Below are 24,061 nucleotides of genomic sequence, written 5' to 3'. Positions count from 1 at the left end.
TATGAATGCTTTATGGTCTGTAATTAAAAGAGCTGAGGTAGCTTTTAAGCTTGAATGTTTCCCATCACTCTACAGATGTGATTTGTTATCAAATACTTTGCCTGCACTTGAGTGCTAGTGCTCCAAAGCTCAGTATTTACGGTTGGTTCTTTTAACTGTAGAAAAAGGGATCTTCAGTTCCTGCCTACTGTTACAGTACAGCACTAAAATTTTACAGCCATTTCATCCACTTCCAAGAATTTCCCTTCTTTATCTGTAGTAGGATGTGGATCCATTTACCTGATGTTATTCTCACAGCCCAGGAAATCTCCCTGCCATCCTCTGAGAGCTCATGTTGTCCTGTTGCCCAAAAAGATGACATAGGAAAACATCCAACCCTGCTGTGTGTTGTCTGCCTCCACAAGATGCTCAGGTTTGTGTGTATAAATGGTAACTTTCTTGCTAGTTCTAGAACAAGACTGTTTTCATTGTTTCCTTAATTTTACATAACATGTGCTCCTATTTTCATTGAAATACTGAGAGAGAGCACTTACATTCTTACTAGTCTGGTAATATTTCTGAAAACTTGCATTCATTTATTTATTTATTTAATATATGTATACTTAAGCACTAGCTTTATTCTAATACTTGTTTGGAATTATGCTTTTCATAAACTAATTTCACAACCTTTTCCACTCAGTAGAACTGTTTATACAATCCAAAATGAGAGCAGCCCACTAATTGTTCAGAAGTTGCAGAGCTTATGTGGTAAACCTGTAGGAAAAAGATAGGTATATGCAGTAATCTGTAACTGGAGTGTGTAAACAGGTGGGTAGGATATATAAGCCTAGAAGGGCTGTAATGAGTCTGTGAAGTTTCTGATGCTTGTGCGATAAACCACAAGTAGAGCTAGCTTGTCAAATGACAATGAGGACTTAGTTCAGCAATATGTTACATGCTTTTTTTCTTGATTTCTCTGCTTCTTTTTTATTAAACATCTCACTTCCTTTTTCCCAAGAAGACAGGCAAAAGGAGAAGAGAACAGTAATAGCTGCAAGGGAAATGACACAGCGAATGACAGCCTGGGATAGAGTTCACGATTGTCGGTTTGTGGAGAAGGGAATGAAGGGGGACCTATGTGACCAGAGGACGCAGAGTGGCAGAGTCCATCACCAAGTGATGTTCGCAGCTAGATGTGGGCATAAATGACTCCTGCACAATTTGCTTTAGCAGACAGCCTCACTAGTAACATGTGTTATCTTATGATCAACTGCAGATGATTTTTTCCAGTCCTCTATAGCATCAGTTAATTAATCTCTGTTCCTCTTTATCTGAAGAAAGGCACTAGGAGGCGATGGTAAATGCATTAGTCTCCATGGGATGGGTGAATTGGCTTAAGTATTGACCTGATGATTTCCTTCAAGTACTTAATGTTCCTTCTTCCTAGGAATCTGGTTCTTCACAACAAGAAGTTCTGCAGATGAGAAGTCTCAGATGTGGGCCGGACTTGGCCTTTTTCCTGCTGTTTTGCTGTCATGGCTGGAAAAGTGAACTCATAGCATCATCACACATCAGCTGCACCAGGGACTCTGAGGGATGTACCTGTCTCTTATTGATGCAACGCTCTTGGTTTAATTTCTGCTCCTATAGAGTATAGGAGATGATTCCATGGGCAATGCATTATTGCAAGCTGCAGCTCCCACAGCTCCCACCACTTGCTAGACAAACTTGTGTAAAAGCTATCAGTCCTCTTTCCTCCCACCCTTTGTCTCAGAAGTCTTATCTGTGCCTGTTAGGATCCTCACAGATGCTTCCATATGACTTTGGAAGTGGTTGTTCTTCTCCAATACAGTTACCATTTTTATTCATATCAGTCTCTGTCTTTTTGAGTTTTCAGGAACTAAGTTTAGAGAACAACAATTTTATTTGACCTGAAAACTTCAATGAGCAAATGCAAAAGAAGACAGGGTGATTCCCCAGATACTACTTAAATTTTTTAATTATTGTTTAGCCTATGCAAAACTGAGAGTTAGAATAGAAATATTTTGAGGGCTATGAGCAGATAGTGGGAAATTAACTGTCTCTGCTTGGAACAAGCATGTTATTAAATCTAGTTCACATACTGCTGATTTAATAATGCAGTTAATGTTGGAAAGATTACGTGATCACCATTTCAATTCTGCAAGAAAAACCCTCTAGGAGCTCTGTCAATTCACTGTTAAAAGCTGTGAGGAGGTGGGCATGGTAATTTACAGGGAGGAGGAGGAAATGGGCCCCACCAGCTGTCACTGCAGGATACCAATCCCAAGAACAAGATAAGAGAGAAGCTCTGGGCACCAGGCAAGAAAATAAACATTTGAGTGCAGTGAGAAGGAACAGGGTGATACTGGATTTGTTATTATTATTTTTTATCTTTGACCAAACTAGGACTCTGTCCTCCCAAGACAGCTGCAGTAGTGGCTTACCTTGAGGAGCTGACTGGAGCCTCATGGCTGCACTTAAGCTCCTGGGGAAGGCAGCTCGATGGAAGAGCACCCTCAGAAGGCAGTCATGGGAGCTGAGAATGTGACCTGTGGTGATGTTCCTATTTTCCACGCTTAGCTCTGTATTAACTGTTGTCTGCTCCTGTGGCCTAACCTCACTGTGGTGATAGGACCAAATCAGTCAGTTTAGCTCTGGTTTAGGAGCCCAAAGGATGCTCTGTAATGTGAATCAAAGTGCAGGAGCAAAGGACAAATAGAATATTTGATTCAAAGGTGGAAGAAGAAGGTGATAGCTCTGAATGCATCCTTGCATTGCCTTTCTGTCTCTGCATTTCAGCCTCAGTTAATGAACTTCGCCACTTCTGACACTGTCTGTAGACTACAGTTTCTCTAACCTGTTATTGGAGAAGTTTGCATTGGTGAAACAAACTTCATTCTTTCACGTGCTCGTATGAGCTGTAATTACTTCTTACAAAGTCTTGTGAGTTAGCCTTTTCTGGTTTTCTCTCAACCACAGCACTCTATTGGTTTTTACCTTGTGCCACAGCGAGCGCTTTCACTACTGTGTCATTACTGTTCTACCCTTGTTCAAGTCATAAATGTAAGCTGCTCTTGAAGGTGAAAGGCTGGTTTCAAGCAGTCACTGATCTTACCAGCAGTAAAATGAGAAATCAAAGAAAACACTCTTTGCTGATTGCAATTGCTGTTTAAGTATCTATGAGTGTAGCTGTGTACGAGGATGAGAACACTGAGTCGGAGACTGTTTCCCCCCACAGGCATTAGGACTGAAGACTGATACTTTTTGAAAGGAAATTTGTAGCTTTTTGTTGTGTTTCACACTAGGGTGGGTCTATGTGTTTTAATGCCCAATGTGGCTACTGATAATGGGTGCTCTGGAAGCACTCTAGTTTTTCTATGCACGTTTTCTTCTTCTGCCTGTCATTTGCTGATGTGCTCTCCTCCAGCAGCGAGCCAACAGGCAACAGCCAGGACGGGTGTTGAGGTCAATTGGAAGTTTACCTCTTGGTTTTGAACTTGCCAGTGCTGCTTGTTTCTGTTGGCTTTACTTTTTGTGGACCCAGGAAATTAGAAATAGTTAGATAATGTTGGGTTGATTTCAGTTTGCTGCCCACAACCACCTCTTCATTGGTACAGACATCTAGAACTGGGTTTGGGCAGGCCACAAACATGTTTCAGTTTGAATGGCCTTTGTCAGTAAGCCAGGTTAGACTACTAGGATGTTCAGTGCATGTGGGAGAGGACCAGATGTCTGACCTGTGACATATCTTTGACTATAACTGTGACAGTATCCTTCTCCTTGCAAAACACAAGAGAAGTCTGACATCTCATCTAATCGTCTCATTTTTATTTCTAATATAACATTTATTTATGCAAAGGAAATAATAGAAATACAATGCTGGCCCTTCTTAGGCACTTTTGTTAAGTATTAATAAATATGCAGTATATAAATAACAAATATGCAGTATTAAATATTCAAGTTAAATTTTTGTTATTTAAAAACCAAAAATGATCCTGTAGCGCCATCTGCCGTCAAACATTTGTAGCTGCATTTTATTTTGTTTGCGGTTTTTTGCAGGCTGTGGCCCTGCCAACCTACCACCAGAGGTCAGCAAAGGACCACCGTGTTGCCTAGTCGCTCGCAGACAACTGCACCCTACCGTCTCAGGGCTTTAGAGGAGGCTATGATTTCTTTTCCTCAGGAAAAGGGTTTTTAAACAGGTGAGAGTGGATTTAAGAATAAAACAAATGGCTAGTTCACCAAAAAATGAACTGTTGTGAGTTTAAGGATGATTTTTCCCCATAAAATGGGCACAATACAGTTTAAATTATGCATAGTACAATTTTATATGCATATAACAGTATAATCAGTGCTAAGTACATACACAGAGTACGATAAATTATGCATCTTCCCTTAATATTTCATGAATAAGACGCATAGCATGTATTGATTTCATTTGGATCCAAGCATTCTACAGAACATTTAAACATATTTCTATTTTTAAACCCACGAATCACAATAATGAGACTGAATGCTTCCAGTTAGACACTTAACAACCTTGCTGAATTTCAGCCTTGGTGATTATCAGATTAATATTTTGAGTGAGTGCCCGAGGAATCAAAGGAGAGCCATTTCATTAGTTTGACTAGTTTCTTGGCTGTCTTTCTGTGTAGGATGCTGGGTGGTGGTTGTAGTGTTTTTTTTTTTTATATATATCTATCTCCTATATGCATATATATTCAATTAAGGAAAATTCAAAGCAAAGCTTCTCTGAGAAATCATACTGACACTGAGTGCTGTCTCTGCCATTACTTCCATAGGAACCAAAATCTTATTAACCGTTTAGAAGACAGAGCTCTGGTTGAACAGTGGAGATTGCTTACCTTGGCTGCTTTCCCACACAGGTGTCTGAGATGCTTGTTAAATAGCTCAAGAACCATCACAGTTTAGAACACAGTTGTAAACACAGTACTAGTGTGGGCATTTTTCACATCCTGAATCAGCAGTTTTAAACTATATATTGTATGCTTTCTCTAAGACAGTGTTTTTCAATAGGAAGTTCAGAAAGGGTCAAGTCTGCTTAAGCAAGTAGTTGCAGTAAAGAAGTTATTTATTTGGCCCTGATTGTAACTAAAGCTTATTATTTTTCACTTACTTGGAGGGGTTTGGAGCTCGTTGATATCACCAGGTAGACAACATCTCATAGCTCCCCAGATCAAGTGGCAACTTCTATTCATCTCTGTAGATTAAAAAAAGAGGTTGTTCAGGTATATAGGAAAAGGATATGTTTTTTTGTTAGTAACTGTTAAATAGCCTGAAGGATAACATCTCCAAAGACTTCCATTTGTGGATGCATTTCTTCTTATTTGGGGCAAAAGACAGAGATCTTAAAGCAAGCCGTTATTAAACTCTATGATCTAATGATATCAAAATTTAGTTACAGTTCCCTATAATTAAAAAGAGAAAAAAAAGTTGGGTACATAATAATGCTAAAAACAGATCATGCCGTACATTATGTCTGTCAGTTTGCTCTGCAAGATGGGAAAAGAGCTTTGCACACTTAAAACATAAAATGTTTCTTCTTCTCTGATGTTGTTAGTTGAAAAGGCGTTTAAGAAACAGTTCAACTTGATGCATTGTTTAAAACAGTTTGATTAAGATCTCCCTATTAATGAAAGAATTGCGGTGGCTGTTTCAGACTGACCAGCTTTGTAGCAGATGGACAGTAGAAAGAAAAGAACTGGAAGAGTTGTTAGAGAAAGAGTTAAGAGGGGGTTTATAGAGGTCCTGCTTGTGGTACCCCTGCAGCAGCTGGCAGCTCACAGATGCATGAATGAGATGCCTGGCCCCCTGCTCATCCCTCATGGATTTCTCTATACTTTCTTTGAACCCTCCTAAGATTTGCACAGAGTCGTCTCTGAGCGAGTTCTGCAAATCAGCTGCATCTGCCCCCATAAAGATGTCTCCTGCTAGGAAGGGAATAGCCTAAGGCTAATGTCCCTGTTAGATCCTGTGTAAATCCTAATGGTAAGCAGGGAGAGCAGCTGAGTCATTGATAATAATGCTGGTTTCTAAATTTGGAGTCAAGAATCAAAGTTTAGGCACTTAGAATGGAAAGTTTTTGCAATTTCCACAGTAAAGATGAAATATGAATTTTGCTACCAAGAAGGTAAGATGAGTAAAGAATGAATTATTGTGAGTAGTAAAGCCTGCATTTTTATGGCATTGAGTTGGAAATCTCTGTAGTTCTGCATCTGCTACCAAGCTTCTGCACAGCCCTGGAGTGTCTGCCTGAATCCATCTAAAAAAGAGATAGAAATTGTCCTTTTGACCTAAAAATAAAGCAGTTCCTAGCACATGGGGCAGCCTAGCTAGCACAAATCAATGGATTTGTCCTCACTGCTTTAGAGGACAAGACCTGTGACCCTGTCTCAGGTGGAAACAAAGCCATTTACCCAAGGCCAGGAAGAGAGCTGCCACATCAAAGCCCTCAGTTACAGCCTGGCATCTTAACCACTGAGCTGCTGTGTCTCAAGACCGACCCTTTTGTAAGGCATGTGCGTGATGTGAGGTTTAATTCATAAACGGTTGCAAATATATTAAGAAAAACAAGGTGAAGGTGACATTAGAAGAGAAGTGCATTAGCCTGTCTGCTGGGCAGTAGCAGCTGGAATATATCAAGGCTGCAGTAATATTTGATGGTGCGTGTACTTTGCTTCAGGAATGCTGCCAAATGGCATTTTATTCATACCTTGGAGCTCTGTTCAGATGAAAAAAGTTAATTTCTATGCTTTTTCTTTTTTTTTTTTTTTTTTTTTCTTATTTATTTATTTATTTATTTAAAGCCAAAAAGTGCCTGCAGGTATTTATAGAGCTTGACTGTGCTGGAAACAAGGCCTGTCTCAGAGTAACAAGCACCATCTGAGCTGACGTTATTTATGCTCAGACTCAGGGTTTTAACAAGTGGCTGTGACAGGGGTGAAGGTGAGGCTTTCAGAGCCAAGATTTTAGTGCACAGCACTTAATGACAGAATTATGGCCTGACCCTCACCCAAGGCCCCCAGAAGAAACAGCTTTCTGTTAGATGTTTGTTTCTATTATGTCTTTATTTACTTTTTCCCACAATTCCTCTTTAATCTCCAAGTCACAGAATCATAGAATCCAGTGCAATAGTTCTATGACCAGCTGTGGTTTAATTGTGCTCGTTTTTCTCTCTAAGTGTTTAGAAAACAATTCTATCCCTATTTCTTTAACCTTGCTGATGCTGTCCCACCTTTCTTCTCACAGCAAGGAAGACCGTGAGTTCCCAGCCCTGCAGATGGGAACCTGCGAGCCTCCCTCTAGATGAGATCCCTTCCCTAGGTATGTTGCTCAGTAACAGTGAGTTAAATCTGCTGTCCTAGCCTCGCTTGCTGATTTTCCTTTTGGGATTAATGTGAAGTCTGCTGAAGGCAGTAGATGTTTTAACAGCTTGCTTAACACACCCAGCTTTGAAGTATTGCTTCCCTTCTGAATTGCCTCCTGCATGCAACGTCTGCCACCTGCTACATCCTTGTTCATGCAGAGGTAGATTTATTTTTATTCCTGTTGCAGCAGTCCTCTAGTAGGTAGCACCCTCAGTGCTGGCACTGCCTATTAATTGTCATGTTTCCCATCTGGTGCTGTACAGTCTGAATCTCTTTAGCCAACTACATGCTAAGTTGTGGTCAGCTGTAAGAATTAGCTGGGGCCAGTGGTCCAGAGCTGGCATCAAGGACAGGTTTTGTGCAGGATAAATTGTCAGTGCCACGTCACTCAGACTGCCCAGCTGTGGCTGCTGTTGCTTAGCTACAAGATTCAGTCCAAGCCATAGCAGAGCTGGCACTGAAGCATTTCAAATATGACAAGACCCAAAGGATGCTCACCGATATATGTGCAAGAATATTACAGGTCCCATATGCTGAGATTTTAGTGACCGTGACTGTTAGTTTACGTGGTGCTGGTTAGTGGGGATTGCATTGTCACCAGCTCAGCTTTTACTGTAGCTTGCATTCTGTGGACAGAGACACTGATTTTAAGGAGTGTGTGTGTCTGGGGAGGGAACTGCTGAACAAAAGTCCTTGAAAAGGGGGAAATGAAATAGAAGAGGAATTCCTTGGCAGCTTCTGCAAGAAAAAGCCCTAATGTTCTCTATGGACATCTCTACCCTTCCTATAAATTCTTTATATGAATCATTAATTAGTGGGAGCATGTTCCCATGGCTCGAGGGCAGAGCAGTTAAAAAGCAAAAAGCTGCAAGATGAAACGTGAAGTTTCTTTTTAAGACGCCTTTTACGTTTTGGAGACTTGGAAGGAAATTAGCCATGCAACCAATGCAATGTACTCTGTTGCCAAAATATAACTCTCCGTAGGAGGATTGATTCCCAGAGTTAAGCCCTGGTTACTAGAGCTGAGCCACGTCATGTGTTAGCAACGTGAGCTGTACAACTGCCCATACGCGATGTGTGTGTATCGATACGTCTGTCTGCAACAGTGACGCCTCTCAGCTTCTCCCTGCTGGTTTGCACCGCTCCCTTGCTTTACACCTCCACAAACTGCGACTGCGTTTCTGCAGCATCATGAAAACAAATGACTTTGACTGCCCTGGGTGTTTTTGGTTCCCAAAGCGGCTACAGACGAATGACAAGAGAGCTGTGCTTCCAGCAATACTAATTAATAGTCTGAAGGTGTGTTCTCGTTTTGACAGTTGAATTTAATCACAGTTCATCTGAATGCAGAAGGGCTCTCTGGAACTGCAGCGGAATCTGGTAGGACTGTGAACACAAGGGCTTAAGTGATTATCAAGATTTTTGGAAGGGATGTGATTTGTCATTTTCCAGGGCACAAGCCAGCCTCTCCATAGGAAAGGGCTCCATGAAACTTTCACTGTGGAAAATTTTTTAGTCATTATGGCATTGTGCTCAGTGCTCACATGCTTGCCTGTAGTGCTAGTGAACAGTACCAAAAGAGGAGAGTGCTGACTGCATTTATCTTGAGTTTACCTCTCTCGTTTTTCTGAGCTTAATTGTGTCCTTTTGGGTACTAGGACCCCCTGTTATATTGCAGACATGATTGTTGACTTCTGCCGTAGCTTGCTCTTAAGGTGGATGCAGGGAGATGCTGCACAGATAAGAATGAAGGAGAGCTGTGGTCAGATGCTTCTGCCTCTCATTTATGAGGAAAAAGGACAGGACAGTGCCATTCCTTTGGCATCAGCAGAATTACCTCAGAGAAATGAGAACAGACTTGGGTTTGTTATCTTGTAGTGCTAGCGTAATGAAAAGTAACAGTCTTATAAATATGAACAGATGTATTTCAAGGCTCCCTCATGCTGCCATCGGGAGTGCAAAGACCACCTGCCTGCACTTGCACTTCTCCTCTGTGGTGACTGTGGTGATGGCTGGTGTGGAGAGCACTTCTCTAGGTTCAGCTGTCTCCAGTATGAGTCAGCAACAGGAAATAAAAGAGTAGAGCAGCACTTTAACAGAGCTCTGTCACCGTGCTGGTCTGTCCCCAAAGCAAAGCCATAGGGGGAGGCTTTGTGCTGGGAAAGCTTCCTTGGAGCTACTGGCCACGCTGGTCAATAGCTACAAAGCAACCTAGTGTATGCCTATGCTTCCAGAATGCTGCTGGAATGAAGGGACTTACAAAAGGTTAAGGACTGCAGTCCTGGCTTTCTGCTTATCTTCTGCATCTCTAAAAATTGTTCTTGATGCTACCTTTACAGATGTGAGCTGAGGAAGGAACTACAGTTGACCACAAAACCGACCAACTCAGTTTTCCTTATTTTATGGCAGAGAACCCATGTGGATGAAACTTTACCAGTTAAGATGAGAAAAATTCACTGTGAAATATTTTGCATTATATTTCTGGTCCATGTACAGTGACACAACCCTGCTGAGAGAAGGTACACCTCATTCTTATTTCTTACTTTTTAAAGCTATTTAACTTAAGCATCTGTACAAATAGTGGGGAATAAAGTCCTCCTTTGAAACCCCTTTAGTGGTTTTTGACCCCAAATTCAAAGGCAAGAGAAGCTCTCTATGAAATAAATGGTAACGCGCCAAATTTTTGTAGAGCTCCTCTGTGAATAACAGAACAGAAAATGAAAGTTTATAATCAAATTAAACACTCTTCTGTTGTTGCCCAATAAAGAAAATGGTGTTAATGTATGGGAATTCAGCTTTCAGAAATCTGTCACGTATATATATATATGTATGTGTGTGTGTCATTTATGAGATTGTTCTAACACCAAGAAAAAAGCAAAAGTTTGAAAATAGCCTGGAGTCCTGCCCAGGTTTGTTACTTGATTTCCTGTGCACGTACAAGCCTTTCACTTCTAAACCTGTTTTACCTCTTAGCAGTGGAGTTGTGCCTGGTTAAAAAGCATTAAATGTGTGCTACGAGGGTTGCTCTGAAAGTAATGCCTCCTATTTTTAATTTTTATGTTGGCCCACAGCATCAGAGGAGGATGTTGGTGGTATGACTGTAGTGGTTGATTTTTTTCCACCAATAATCCATTATATTTTGTTACTTTGTGTGACTGATGGCAGCAGAGGGGCTGCCTGACAAAACTGCAGCTGACATAGAAGAGTATGAAGCAGAAGTGTGGAACTGAATATTTTCCAATAACTTCTGTGTCAGAAACAGCACCTATTGACATTCGTCAATGCTTGCTGAATGTTTGTGAAGACCAAACAGTGGATGTGATTAAAGTAAGTGGTGGGTGTGCATTTCAGCAGTGGTGGCAGTGGCAATGTGCCACCTCTGCTGATGAAGATTTCTATGAGCATGGCGTGCAGGCTTTTGTTCATTGCTGGTGAAAATGCACAGCCAATGATGGTGGCTATGTTGAAAAACTGTTTTGCAGGTGAGAATCTGGTCTATCAAATAGTGTTATGGGGAGCTGTTGTAATTTACACAGAAATAAGTAGGAGACATTACTTTTGGAATGGCCTATGTATCCAAATATTAGTTTTATAATGGGTGTCTGTTGCTTGCTTTCAGAGTAGCTCTCAAAAGCAAGTTACTCTTCTGTTGTCTATTGATTGCTGCTTTTCACCTTTTAGCCTTGGTATTTTTGTTGTTGTTGCTGTTGAGTTTCCTTGCGCTTGCAGAAAGCGGTTGCCAGGCCATTAGGAAACTGAATTATTAAACCTCCTGATTGATTTTCCGTGACAATATAGCTGACACTATCATGTAGGGACCCTTGCCTTAAGCTACGCAGGCAGGGTTTTGATAAATGCTTGACAGCTCTCCTCATTCTTTCGCTTCATTATCTTCTCTCTCTTTACTACACCATCATTATAAAGAGGAGGAGATTCTGAACTCCATTATATGGAGTCAGTTTGTTTTACTGTCAGCCTTCCTTTGCTAACAGCCACAGAGACGAAGGAATTTTTCCTTCTTTTCCTTCCACAGGTGCACAACAGATCAGCCCATTTACTAACAGACTCAGCACTGACACCATTGTATCCATGGCAACACACCAGCCTGCGCAAGCATCCAAAGATATTATGAAAAGCAGAAATATCAAATGATGACAACGAGTCACTTCAGACAATAGATGTTTGTGTGTTTCACAACCACCTGGAATGTTTCTCTCCCCACCCATCAGGTCCTTGATTATAACATGCTTTACTTTTTTCTCCTTTGTCAGTATTCAAGACTTAAGGCAGAACTGATCTCAGTTTTGAGTTTTTGTTTCATTCAAATCTCTGGCTGAGGTAACTGAGAGGAATGAGCACCCACAGTTTTCTTTGATTTGGGTTGTACTATGAGTCCTTCAAATGCAAAATCCAGATGACTAATTGAAAAACAAGTGGCCTACATCAGCCCAATGTATTTCAGAGCTATAACATGTAGCTGGACGATTGCTAGATGGATCTGTGATTTGCCCAACGGAGTTGTATGAACTACTGCTTCCCTATGATGACAGTTGATTTAATAAGATCTGAACTTCTTTTTTTTTTTTTTTCTTTCTTTTTTTTTTTTTTTTTTTTTTTTTTTTCTAATTTCATTCAACTTCTGACATGGCAGAAACTCTGCTAAAGCATCTGCAGATGCTCCTCTTCGCAGATCCCATAGGTTCTTCAGTTCTGCTTTTAAGAGAGAACATTCAGGCACACAGGCTGCGTTTTAGAGGCTGGTTGCGGCAAAAATATCAGTTCATTAAACTGGGTGCTTACATGAGGAGACATCTGTAATTTAGCTCAGATAACTGCACATGGAGTACTGATTTGTGCTGCGTCATGATTTGCATGATGCCTGTCAGGACTATACTCCCTTTTTGTTTGTTTGTTTTTTGTACAGGGCAGACCTTCAGAAGCACATGCTGATGATGACCCTGAACGAGGAGATGTTAAGTGACACACAACAAGCCCACCGGTAGCCTCAAGGCATTCAGGTCTGTCTTCCTCAGGCTGGGGGAATATTTCAGCCATGCTAAGCCAAGCCACAATGAGTGTGTGCTCATTGGTCCAGCTGCAGGCTGAGGGCATTCTCAAATCTGGACTACTTCACTGCATTCATGGTTTGCATAGCAGCTGAGTCTGAGGTAGTTTGAAGCTTGCTGAGGGACAGACCCCAAGTACATTTGGTATTTAACCTCAAGCCGCAGTTACGGAGAGGCAATGCAGTGTGATTTGCAAGCAGATCTTGAGTTTTCCTGAGGACTGCAATCAATGAGCCTGAAGTATTGCTGGGCTAGCAGCCAGCAGGGCATTTGGAGAGTGTGGGGATGCATGAGGCTACTTCCAAGTCCGTGTTCTTTCTTTAGACAGACTTTGTCTCGTGGGCTTTGTTCTCTTCTCATGGTTGCCTCAATATAAGAGGGTGAGGTCTATCACAGCCCTCTGCAAATTGCCTTAATTCTTCAGTGCTTTTAGGTTTGCAGGAATCCTGTGCCTGCTCCAGCCTTCTGAAGGGATGCACTCTGCTGCCTTTTCAAAAATGGAAGACTCCTAGCAGCAAGCTGGTGGTTTGTAGCCGAGGCAAGTAAACAACTCCTTGCTATGTCTGTAGATGCCTCTCCTCTCGTAACAAATAATGGTTGTGTTTTATTTGTAGCAAGAGTACAAGAAATATGAAGCCCAAAACCCAAGATGAACTTGATGTTCTGTACCATTATGTTAACTTGATTAGGCTAATCTGTTTTCAACTGGTAATTTAGGCTTTAGGCTTGGAAAATGTAGTAACATTTACATGTTTGAACGTAAGAGTATGAGCATTTTAATAAGTATAAAGCCTTATCAAAATTCTACATTAATAAAACAAGCTATTGGTGCATCAGAGAGTTGAAGAGTTTCCATGTGCAAGTATGCAAGCACAGCTACACATTATTTCTGTGGTTTTAATTCTCAGTAGATACCACTGGAAAAACTCAGACTTTTCAGTAGGACAGGAAATGAACTCTCCGAAATAGTATACCCCTCAAGTTCTAACCAAAATGAGTTTTAGTAATGCATGTGTTGCATTTACTTTGAAAAGCAACTTTTCCATATAAGCATACTACAGATATAACATAGAAAGAGAGATTTCACTACTTAAACCTGTTTGGTTTTGAAGGTAGGTAGTGGATGCTTACCGCATTAGAAGACCTGGTAATACTGAATGGGGCTGTGGTTTTATTCCTACAGCCTTAAGAATAGACAAAGATGGCAGTAGTTGTACAAATGAGAAGGCAGAGACAGCAAAGCAAACAACCAAAGCTCACAGTCTAGCAATCATTACTTCCTGACAATCGGTCCCTGTTATAACTAGAAAACGTTAAGAGCAACAAATCTTTATTTTTCTTTTTTTCTTTTTTCTCCCTTGAGTGACTTCCTTTCCCTGCTCATGGAGATGGGAACTGAACAGATAAACTGTTCCTCTGTGCACTAGAAAACAGGTTAAAGCAGTGAAAAATGGTTTAGGCTTTAGAAATGTCACCAGCTGCATTCTGCAGGGATCAGTAATCCCCTCACTTCCTTTTGAATATGTTTACAAAATGTCCTGTGAGATGTCCCTAACGTGACAGGTCTGACATCCAGTTTTTTCCTCTTCAGCAAAGGCAACCAGCCCCATAACTAAGATGTCACAAAGCCTCAAGAGCTGAGAGGAAAATGGGCTGGGTTAGGTAAATGACAGAGGGAAAGGAGGCTCTGTGCATAACTGCTTACTCAATAAGCGATTTGCACTGTGCATACTGCACTTCAGCATGTTATCTGGGTACCCTTTGCTTCCAATCACAGTAGTGAGAAATAAGGATCCAAATACCAGCTGGAATTGTGTGTCTGCTGTAATTCTTGCTCCTTGTGTCCCCAAGAGCAGGTGGAAGCAGTAATTTATACTGTCTGCTTTCAAACCACACTACTTCTAATGCAAAGATTGGCTTTTGACATCCAAACTCACCATAATTCATTTGGGTACCTATTTCCTTTGGAAAAAAGATCAAAGAGAGTGAAGGTCTCCAAAGGCAGGGTTGCTCCACTAAAAGTCTTCCCACTATGGCTAGATCTTGTGTTTGCTTAAAGCTTTCCCGTGCCAGTTTGTGACATATGTTTGCAGACGGGCAACATCTCCAAGTAATCTTTAAAAGCCAAATCCTATCAAATAGTGGACATGCAGAACAAGGAGGTTTTTAAAATGTAGGTTTTGCCGTAGGAGTTAATGATATTGTTTTGTTTCTTGTCCCAGTCAGAAGCAGACTGAACGCAGTCTCTTGTACAAAGCCAGGGACAAATGTACCATATTGTCAGTGGTTGGTTTTGTTTTGCTTAGTGGTTGATAACGCTTTTTAAGGAGCCTAACTCAGGGTTGTTTGTTTTTTTCTCCCCTTCATTTGGGCACTAGAGGGACTCTAGAGTTGTTACTGCAGGAAACATCTCAGCAACTTGAGGCAATAATCACGCCTTCACGGTTCCCTTAGCCTAAGTGTTTCCAAGGGGAAAGGTGGTAAAAACTGCTCAACTGGTTGTGGCACATGCCCAAGACTTACAACATGCCACCAGGGAAAGTGCCTAAAAACTCCACAGGATGCTTTCCACTGCCTTGTAATTCTGGTTTCTGCTTGCAGCTCTTCCGATCGTGAATAAATAAGAGCTGGCTTTGACTTGACTGCTCTGCTCACTTAGCTGAGTTGTGACACTGGCATTGAGTCGTGTGTTTTGGAAAGATTAAATGTTTCCTTCTTTATTCAGAAGGGAAGCCAAACACCTAAGCTGCCAGCAATTACAGCTCAATGAACTGTCAGAGGAGAAGAAGCAGTTTGTTATCGCAGCTACATAATAAGAATATACATTGAAACGGTCAGTTTTATGGTGGCGTTTCTCAGACACAGTTTGAAACAAATCACTTTCAAAATGACTTTAGACAAAGTTCTTCCTTTTTCTTTCAGCAGGCAGAAGTCCACACAAATTTCACAAGCTAAATCTCCAAACAGGCATCCATAATTCGGTGTGTCAGAACTTTACTATATAGCTCCTCATTTGTGAAGTTATGTAAAAATCCCCTTTGTAAAGAAATCTTTCCCCGCTGTCTCTTAGTAAGATGATGCTTTTTGATCTCTGCATGAATATTTCTAATAAAAACACTTGTATGTATCTTAACATCTCTAACATAAATTATACCCTTTTTCCCTCTCTTAAAACATCTAGTGTCAATGCTGTTGTTGAATACTTAATGTAAAGTATAACGTAATTTGACTAGATAATTATCTGGGGGAAAATGGCGAATGCTGTGTTGTTTTTTCTGTGTTTGTTTTTCACCTTTGGTGACTGTTTAAAGGAGAGCTGCAGCTGAATGACTAACAATCCAGCATTCACCTTCTCTCACTGCAGCCTGCTGCTGAAAAGATACTGCCGCGATACCACAATACTGCATCTGAGTGAGAGGCATCGATTTCTGCACAGCACATGGAATACTCTGAGCCTTTCTGTGGTCAATATATCACCCTGATCCCTAGGGATGTTTATAGATGGGACACAGCCTATTTATTTGGCACAATGTCTTTCCATTGAGATTCCTCTTCTATGATATGCTTACAGCGCTTTTTTCCCCCCACAAAAGTACAAACCGTCTTTTCCCTTTTTGTATATTATAAGCTTAAAATAAATCTAATTCTATTTGCATGAAGTATCAAGTCAACTGCTCACTTCCTCTCAGCCTAATGAGGCTTTATTTGAAGCCTGCATTCCTGTTACCTGGGTGGTGAAAGATGTGGCAAAGTCCCTATGCTTGTGGGGAGAGCTCTAAGGTCATCTAGTCTGATTATGCAGCTACCACCAATGTTTCTTTGTGAAATCATGTTCCTTAGTACAACAGTATGTGCTGGCTCACGGGTGTTGTGCACTGAACAGGTGTTTTCCCAGAAGGCTGCAAGAAAGATGGCCTGCAGCAAATGTTTCATCTGGAAGCATCTCCTCCAGATTCACATACATCACTGACGGAGAGCAATCAGAGGACATCAGGATGGCTTTATTCTCTTGGCACAATCTCTCTCTGTCTGCTGCTGATTTGCAAAGGATGTCCAAAGGAAGTCAAAGTTTAAAAGTTTGGCACTGTTACGTGAGTGTTGCAGTGAGAATTGCTGGTTAAGATTCTGACAGACCGCCCTTGGCACAATCGTTTTCAATAAAGACCACCAGATTCATTTGTTCAGGGACAGGGAAAGAGAATCGAGCCTGTTCCACTCACTATCTGCAGCAGAACGGCAACCAAGTGACACCGAGTGGGTGCGGCCAGCTGCTGCTGCAGCACCGCCACACAGCTGCCATCGCACGACGGCTGCCTTTGCCCTCGTGTTTCTTATCTCACCGAAGGAATACGGAAACGTTAAGTGCCATCCCGAGGGGCAGAGGGGAGAGTTTGGACTGGGAAGCTGCTAAGTGGCAAACAGAATACCTTTCATCGCCGAAGCCCAGGAAAGGGCCGGAGAGCTCAGAGCCACACCAGCACAGCTGGAAGGCGGCAGCAGCGCAGATCCTGAGGTATGATTTTCCAACTATCTCACCACTTTGCCTCCTAGAAGAAAAGGAAAAACGGAAGGTGCTTCGACCGGCCTCACTGGAAGCCCCGAGGTGAGGGACACGCGGGACGGCTGCCCTAGCACGGCGGGGGCCGGCCGTTAGCACGCACCTCACCACATCGCCATGTCGGGCTGCGGGAGCCGCCCCGCTCAGGTACCGCTCCGCAATGCAGGGGCCGCTGCGGGCGGCGAGCTCGAGTCGGGGCGGGGCGGCTGCGAGGGGCCGGGCCCTCCGTCACCGCCTCGGGGGCCCTGCGGGAGCGGCGCCGGGGCCGGGGCGGGGCCGGAGGAGCGGGGCGGGTCCCGGGGGCTCGCGGCGCGCAGGCGGCCGCGTCCCGGCGACAGCCCCGAGAGCGGCGGGGCGGGTTGACGGCGGCGGAGCGCTGCGTTTTTACCCCTCCGTGCTCCGGTGCCGGCAGCTGTCTGCCGCGCTCAGGTAAGGCAGCGTGAGGTGGGGTCCGCCGCGCGAGCGCCGGAGGAAGGGCGGGAAGGAGCGAGCGGGCGCCGCTGGCGGGCTGCGGTCGGGCGGGCTGGGCGCGTGGCGGGGGGCTGCGCGGCCGTTAGGCGCGAGGAGGGCGCGTGCCGCCCCCAGGGAGCGGGCGCTGCTGAACGAGCCGCGAGCAGACGGCGGGGACACGGCGGGGACACGGCGGGCGGCGGGTCGGCTCCGCTCACCTCCCGCAGGTAAACGGCGGGGCTCGTTTTGTTCTCCTGGCAGCCGTCGGCTCCCCTTCGGGGTCTGAGCATCCGTAGCGCTTAAAACCCTATAAGGGTTGTCACCTTCTGTCTCCTCCTGCTCTCCCCCTCCTCCCCACCCTAAGCTTCTCTAAAGGGATCTGTAAGGCTGAACAAAGAACGCTGCCGGAGACGCGGGGGTGCCGCGGGTGTAAGCGCTTCTAATTTGCGCTTAAAAGGGGGGGTGAGGGGAGGGTTAAGGAATCGTAACGTCCCGCATTGGATGCATGAGCCGCGGGGAGGAAACGCGCGTGGCTGCCGTAACCGCAGCGGGGCGGCGGCGAACAAAGCCTTGTTGTGTTAGAGACCGTTCTGCTGCTCGAGCTGCTGCTGCAGGTAAGAGCCGCGGGCACACAGCGCTGCGCTGCGGAGGGCTGCCCAATAAACGCTGCTCGCCTCAGGTTGGTGTGTGTATGTATGTGTGTGTGTGTGTGTGTGTGTGTGTGTGTGTGTGTGTGTGTGTTAGCTGCTCGTGAGGACCTGCTGCTCGGATAAGGCGTGCTGTGCGGGGCACCTTTGGGAAGGAAGGGGGTGTGGGGTGTGCCACGTGCCAGCAGAGCTGTCTTTTGCTTTCAGGGTGCCAACGGAATTCGTTTTTCCTCTGAATAAAGATGTTCTTTGACTTGGTGGCGTTCTGTGCAGGTTTCTTCTTGATATCGAGCAGCAGGCTTTCACGTAAAGGGCTTGTTCACATAAAGTCGTGAATTATATATGTACATGTTGTAACTCTTACCACATATTCTAAATCTCTGCCATCCCGTGATCCGTTGTGTTTTTGTGGCCGTTTCAGTGAATCGGTCTCTAAGAACCGTTTGCTGTCCAGCGCTTGTGCTGCTCCCCAACCAGCAAACCTGTCCCTTTTGTTTTCAGCCGTGTTCTTTGCAGAGTGAAAGCACATCTCCTCTCTGTTCTGCATCTCCCCCTTCCTGCCCAGACATTTGCTTTCTCCTTGTAAAGGAGTCTTTCTCTTTGCACCTGTGCTGGTGGATGGCTTGAGTACAGATATCAGCTGCAGGATGTGTTTGTTTCCAATAGCTTCTCTAGCTTTCCTCCCTACTGGATGACGTGATTACGGCATCTCAGCTCTTGCTGAGGAGGGGAAGGGAATGTGCAGAGAGAGCTATATGTGATGAAAATCCTCCTGCTGTTACTTGATAGGTCTCTAAGAAGTGATTCACATGTAAAGAATAGACACCTTCCCTACTTGTGATAGAAACTCAGTTAGCACAGAGACAGTCTTGGTCAGTTTGTGGATGGGTGTGTGTTTGTGCTGTCTGTATTTTCAGAATGTGGTATGTAAAATGGTGGGCAAACCCCTGACTCACCTCAGTAGCACCTTGCTGTAGGAACCACTGAGTTCAACGCTGTGCATTTAATTTCACCTGCTTGGTTAAAACAAGAATGCACTTGCTGGCAGGTGGGACCCCAAAGTTGGTGTGGCACCAAGTCTTGGAGCTCAGGCCCCAGCACTGCAGAGCCTTAGAGGTGAGCTGAACCAGCATGCTGCACCCCTTTAGCTTAGTGAGGCCATTCACAGAGCAAAAGTGAAGGAAGCAAATGAGTCCCTGTGCGGTGAGGCTCGGGAGGAGAAGTGGTGCTCCTTCACTCCATCCCTTTATGTAAAGGATTCGGTTAATAGAACTTTATAATTTGTTGCACCCATGTTGTGGTTTGCCCGCGGGTGTATGAGAGAAGCCAAAGAGCTGTCATCCTGACAAGAAAAAGTCGCTGTTCTTCTGTGGAGAATTTTAGCACACTTTGAGCGCAGAGGGCAGTTCATTGCGCTTATAATGCAGTTTGTTACATAAAGCAGCGTTTGAAGCCTTGATTTAGAGATCTGATGTAATTGTTCTGGTATGTTATGTCAGTACCCACTTTGCTGTGCTCTTTAAATATATTCTGACAATTAAAAAATCGTCATTTAATGACCCCTGGGGTCCTGCACTGGAACGTGAAGGATTGCAGTAGGCCCTAAATGAGTTGCTGCAGTCTGTGGGTTAAGAATTTGCTTGTTACTGGATGCTTTTCAGAAGCACACCCTTCCTTTCCTCCTGCATCGTGCTGCTTTCTGTATGAGTTACTGTTTGCAAAGCTGTGTACCTGGATTCACGAGAGGAAACGTTTGCTCTTTGTACTGACACCAGAGCTGTTTGTGGCCCCTCTACGTATGGGCCTGTTGTCACTGAACAGTTGTCTGAGCTGTGGGAATTGCTGGAAATACCTAAACACAGAAATGGGTGGCTGAGGCCCATTTCAGACTCTGCTGGACTATTTCAGCAGTCACCTCCAAACGTGGCATTTCATATACATGTGTTGGAGACAGGTTTGTTTGCTTAAAGGAGTGAGAAGAGGGAGAAGTCAAAAAGAATTTAGCTTGTGAGGACTTGACGATAATGGTTTTCAAAGAATTGCCTCTTTATTACTGTAAGCTCCACAAAGTCAGAAGGCACTGATAGAACTTGTAAAGGAGATGTGGCATCTGTCAGATCTGAAATCTGATATGCCACAGTAAGACAAATGACAACCAGCTTAAGGAGGGGGGAAAAAAAGCCAAACAAGCTCTAGTAGTGCTTCTCTCTAAATTGTGGGCGTCTCCAAAGTTGAGACCTCTTTTCCATGTAGTCCTGGGTGCTGGCAGTGAGGATGCTGAGAGCTCATCTGGTATAGCCTCTGCCTCAGCACAAGGTAAAAAGCAACCTTTTGACCTTTGGCTTTATTGGGGTTCTTCTAAGAGAAATTTTGTGCCTTCAGCACATTTGTTGCTATATCGAAGCTTTATCCAGAAATGCATTAGGGAGTGTTGCAGTTAACATGCACGAGTGGGTAACAAGACAGACATTTGGAATACTGCAGTGTTCTTGAGCCCTAGGGCCAACTGGCTTCCCAAGGTACCTTCTAGATGGAATTATCTGATGATCTGGGCATTTCATTTGTGTGCTTTTTTGAGGTCCACGTGCGTACTTGAAATGTGCTTCTATTTTACAGTATGTGGTGAAGAACTGGAATGTGTTGCCCAGAGATGCTGTGGTTGCCCTGCCCCAACCCTGAGGACGCTCAAGGTCAGGCTAGACGGGGCTCTGAGTGCCTGATTGAGCTGCAGATGTCCCTGTTCATTGCAGGGGAGTTGGACTCAGTGGTCTTTAGGGGGTCCCTCCCGACTCAAACCATTCTGTGATTGTATGTGCAATTGTTCCTGAAAACTCCAAGATGCTTGCTTTTGTCCGTCTGGATTTATTCAGTTGTTAAAGTACTCTCTTAATTGTTCTTGGAAATGAATGTTGAGTGTGCTTTAAAGTTAAGGCTGTTTTAAACTGTTCTGTTTGGAAAGGAAAATGGTTTAAATTCAGTGTCCACGGGCTTAGTTGTGGAAAACCCCAATGATGTTTGGTGGTGTTGAGGGCTTCCAGAGAAAGTATGGAAGTGAACAGCGTTCCTTGAAGTCACTAGGTTGCATGTCCTTCCCCTAACACATACAAGCTGAGGGAGAATACAGGCCTTGCTGCTTTTAGGTGTCCTGGTGCCTTTTCTCTTTGTTCATTTCCTTCACACACAGGTGTGCTCGTTAGCAGTGATTCTGTAGTGCATTTGAGCTAATAAGGAAAAACCAGCAAGAGACTGATTTCCGCAGGGTGGAGCTGATTTGGAGAGACACTGATGGAAAGGGGTGGTTTCCTAAGCCATCTGCCTCAGCAAAGGAAAAAGCTTTTCTTTCAAGGGTAGGGTAAATCACAGGTTACGCTACTAAGCTGCAGAAAGATGTTTTAGAAGGACATTAAATGTGACATTTGTAATTGCTTTCTAGGTACTGGAAGAAGAGACATGCATGTGTGGGGTTAATTTGGATTGCTGTAGCCACATGGGTTGACTGTGCTAGCTGTTAAGAAGATTTGAGGTCTTGATTGACCCATTTTACTTTAACACTAATTGTTTGCCGCTTTATTAAAGAGAAAAGATGAGCTAATGGAGTTGTTCCTTACGGTTTTACACTCACTGGTGTTTTTCCCTACAGCAGTCACACAGATGAAACTGATCTTTTTTCTTTTGTCTTGACTGGGGAGGAGAGGAAGCTGTCACAGTCATTCAGAATGCTAACAAGGCAACGGGTGCAGTGTTGGTACTCGGTATCTTGTGGCTTTGTTAGGGTGCCAACTTGAAAGGAATTGTGGTGCAAATACGAGACCTGGGCAACCTTGGTAATGCAGAGATTTATCAGATCTCATTGTTTCTGGTTATTAGAGAGGCAGGTGCTGCCTGAGTAGCCTTGACAAGCATGTTTTTGTTTGTTTTCCTAGCATTTTTAAACACTTTGTAGCTTTATGTGGTGGAGTCAGTATTTGTTTTTTTTAGCACACGGTGTCTGTCTTCCAGATGAAATAAGCATGCACCCCTATATGAGTAATGTGCTGATTTTGTTGTAAGCAAGAGTGGCAGGTAGAGAAAATAATGGAACTACACTGAGTGCATTGAATCTGCATGTAACTTGCACCATCTGGAAAAAGACAATTCCTTTCTCAGCTCTGTTTTCTCATTATTGAAAACCTGGGATGCTTTAGCACACGAGGGGGATGTGAATTCTTGAGCTACAGATTTGTAGGTAGGATTCAGCCCCACAGGCAAATTGCTTTCCTTAATTTACAAGTGGTGCTCCTGGGTGCAGGGATCTGAGGCATATTCCTTGTTTCGTGTTGGTCACTCCTCCTGAGAAGGATTAGAAGGGTTTTCTGATGGGAGGTAGCGTTGTGAGCCCTAATGCAGCCAGACTGCAGCAGCTCCTAGTGGATGGAGTGTATGGAAACTTTCTTCTCTGTTGCAAAACTTGTTGTTTTTCTCCCTGAGGGAGATTGAAATTAAATTTCCAGTATCCGTTTGCAAAATTAGCTGTATTTAATGTGTGTGCAACCTGCGGATGAACAATATTAAAAAAGCCTCAGAACAATGCTCTGGTCATGTCATCTAACTTGGCAGCATTTAATTATAAGACCTATTGATTCAATTAACCCTATGTTTTCACTTTATTTTCTGCAGAGACTGATAGGGGCTGGTGTCTGGTTTAAAACTGGAAGCTGTCAGCCCTATTTTGAGGAGCATGCATTATCTGTTAGAGCAGCTGCTTCCCAGTGTGAAACTTGCCACTTTTGAGCTTCTGATCTTAAGTGCAGTTTTGATGAATTAGGTGAGAAAATGTCTCAAAATGAGAACATAGAGAAGAATATTGTGAAGGCTGAGAGCAGAGTTTTGGAGAATTGGCCAGGTTTGATCCCGAGATTAACAGCAGACATGCTAGAATTGCTGCAGACATTTGAAAGGCAGCTGGGTGTCTTATTGTGGGATCAGAAACCTGGTTCTGCTGGACAGGAGAGCACATCTGCCCCCTTCCCTGCATAACTCAACTGCTGTGCCATCCAGGCTGTGCCCAAAGGCACCTCAGCTGACTTTGTGGTAGAGCTAAGTCTTTCTCTCTCTCCCCCTTCTTCACATCTTCCATAGAAGATATTTGTAATAACTTGTTAAGCCAGTGCAGACAACTGCAAGGCATCAGACCACCAGTGTATGGGCCCCGTTACCCCCTGGGAAAGCTGAGAGTCTAAGAGGGTCTGCAAAGAAGTCTTCATTTCTGTGTTTGCTGTGAAATAGGCAGAAGCTGCATGTTTGAAATCCTCTGACTTTAAGAAGAGATCCAATTCTGGATCTGAATTGTTCCGTTTTGGGGCTCGTGTTTGCTAGCCAGCCCTTTCTGTGCCAAGTTACTCTGTTTTCTGCAGTGGCCTTTCTGTGACTGCCAGGTTAGAGCTGAAGGATTTGATCGCCTCAGAGAGGATTTGTCTGGACTCTGGACCCAAGGTTGCACACTATAGTGCAGCAGCTCAAAGCACTGCCATCCAGCTCTTGCAAAAGTTAACATGATTCCAGTGTCCCCCTGGCTGATTGTGGAGTACAGATCCCAAGGCCTTTGAAAGTCCCAGTCCCATTCTTTCATCTGCTTTCATGTGACCAGGTAAGATACAATTGGGTACCCGTTCCTGCTCTGGCCATGTGGTATCACTCAGAAAGCAGAGCTACTACCTTTGTTTGAGCTACTGGGGCTATAGTTTGATTAACAGCAGCTGTATGTTCATGAGCACTGTCTCTGCATTGCCAGATTCCTGTTTGCTGGTGCCAGACATGCTTTTCAGGTGTCTCAGGCTGCTCTTTGGGGGCAGGCAGTATTGCAGGGTGTGGTAGATAGGCAGGCTTCTGCTCCTGTTTGCAGCAAGACCGTGTTCATGCAGTTAGGCATTAGCCTGCTCCGCTTGACTCATGCTGAAATCAATACTAGATTTT

At 43.8% G+C, this 24,061-nt stretch overlaps 1 protein-coding gene and 2 long non-coding RNA genes across 28 annotated transcripts in view; 2 read left to right on the top strand and 1 right to left on the bottom strand.

Moving 5' to 3' along the window:
* The window catches only part of LOC140254731 (uncharacterized), a 64,708-nt gene extending 47,497 nt beyond the window's left edge, over positions 1 to 17,211 (bottom strand). Inside the window, exons 1-3 of the long non-coding RNA XR_011904296.1 lie at positions 17,116 to 17,211; positions 16,882 to 17,001; positions 5,138 to 5,221 (exon numbers count right to left, since the gene is read on the bottom strand). This is a non-coding gene — a long non-coding RNA (uncharacterized lncRNA). The remainder of the gene's footprint in view (positions 1 to 5,137; positions 5,222 to 16,881; positions 17,002 to 17,115) is intronic.
* Positions 8,704 to 12,913, top strand: LOC140254578 (uncharacterized). The gene is made up of 5 exons (XR_011904258.1): positions 8,704 to 8,768; positions 9,728 to 9,907; positions 11,422 to 11,617; positions 12,313 to 12,406; positions 12,879 to 12,913. It is a non-coding gene; the product is annotated as an uncharacterized lncRNA (long non-coding RNA).
* The window catches only part of MAP2 (microtubule associated protein 2), a 188,530-nt gene continuing 181,137 nt past the window's right edge, over positions 16,669 to 24,061 (top strand). For 20 of the 26 annotated variants that reach the window (XM_072341648.1, XM_072341678.1, XM_072341681.1 and 17 more), the window contains exon 1: positions 17,303 to 17,441. The gene's annotated coding sequence lies outside the window, so the exon portion shown is untranslated. Of the gene's footprint in view, positions 16,968 to 17,302; positions 17,442 to 17,595; positions 17,690 to 24,061 lie in introns of those variants that run through there. The other 6 variants (XM_072341654.1, XM_072341660.1, XM_072341645.1 and 3 more) reach the window with 6 other exon arrangements.

Source organism: Excalfactoria chinensis, chromosome 7 (assembly GCF_039878825.1).
Source record: "Excalfactoria chinensis isolate bCotChi1 chromosome 7, bCotChi1.hap2, whole genome shotgun sequence".
NCBI lineage: Eukaryota > Metazoa > Chordata > Aves > Galliformes > Phasianidae > Excalfactoria > Excalfactoria chinensis.
This window is presented reverse-complemented; position numbering and strand designations above follow the sequence as displayed.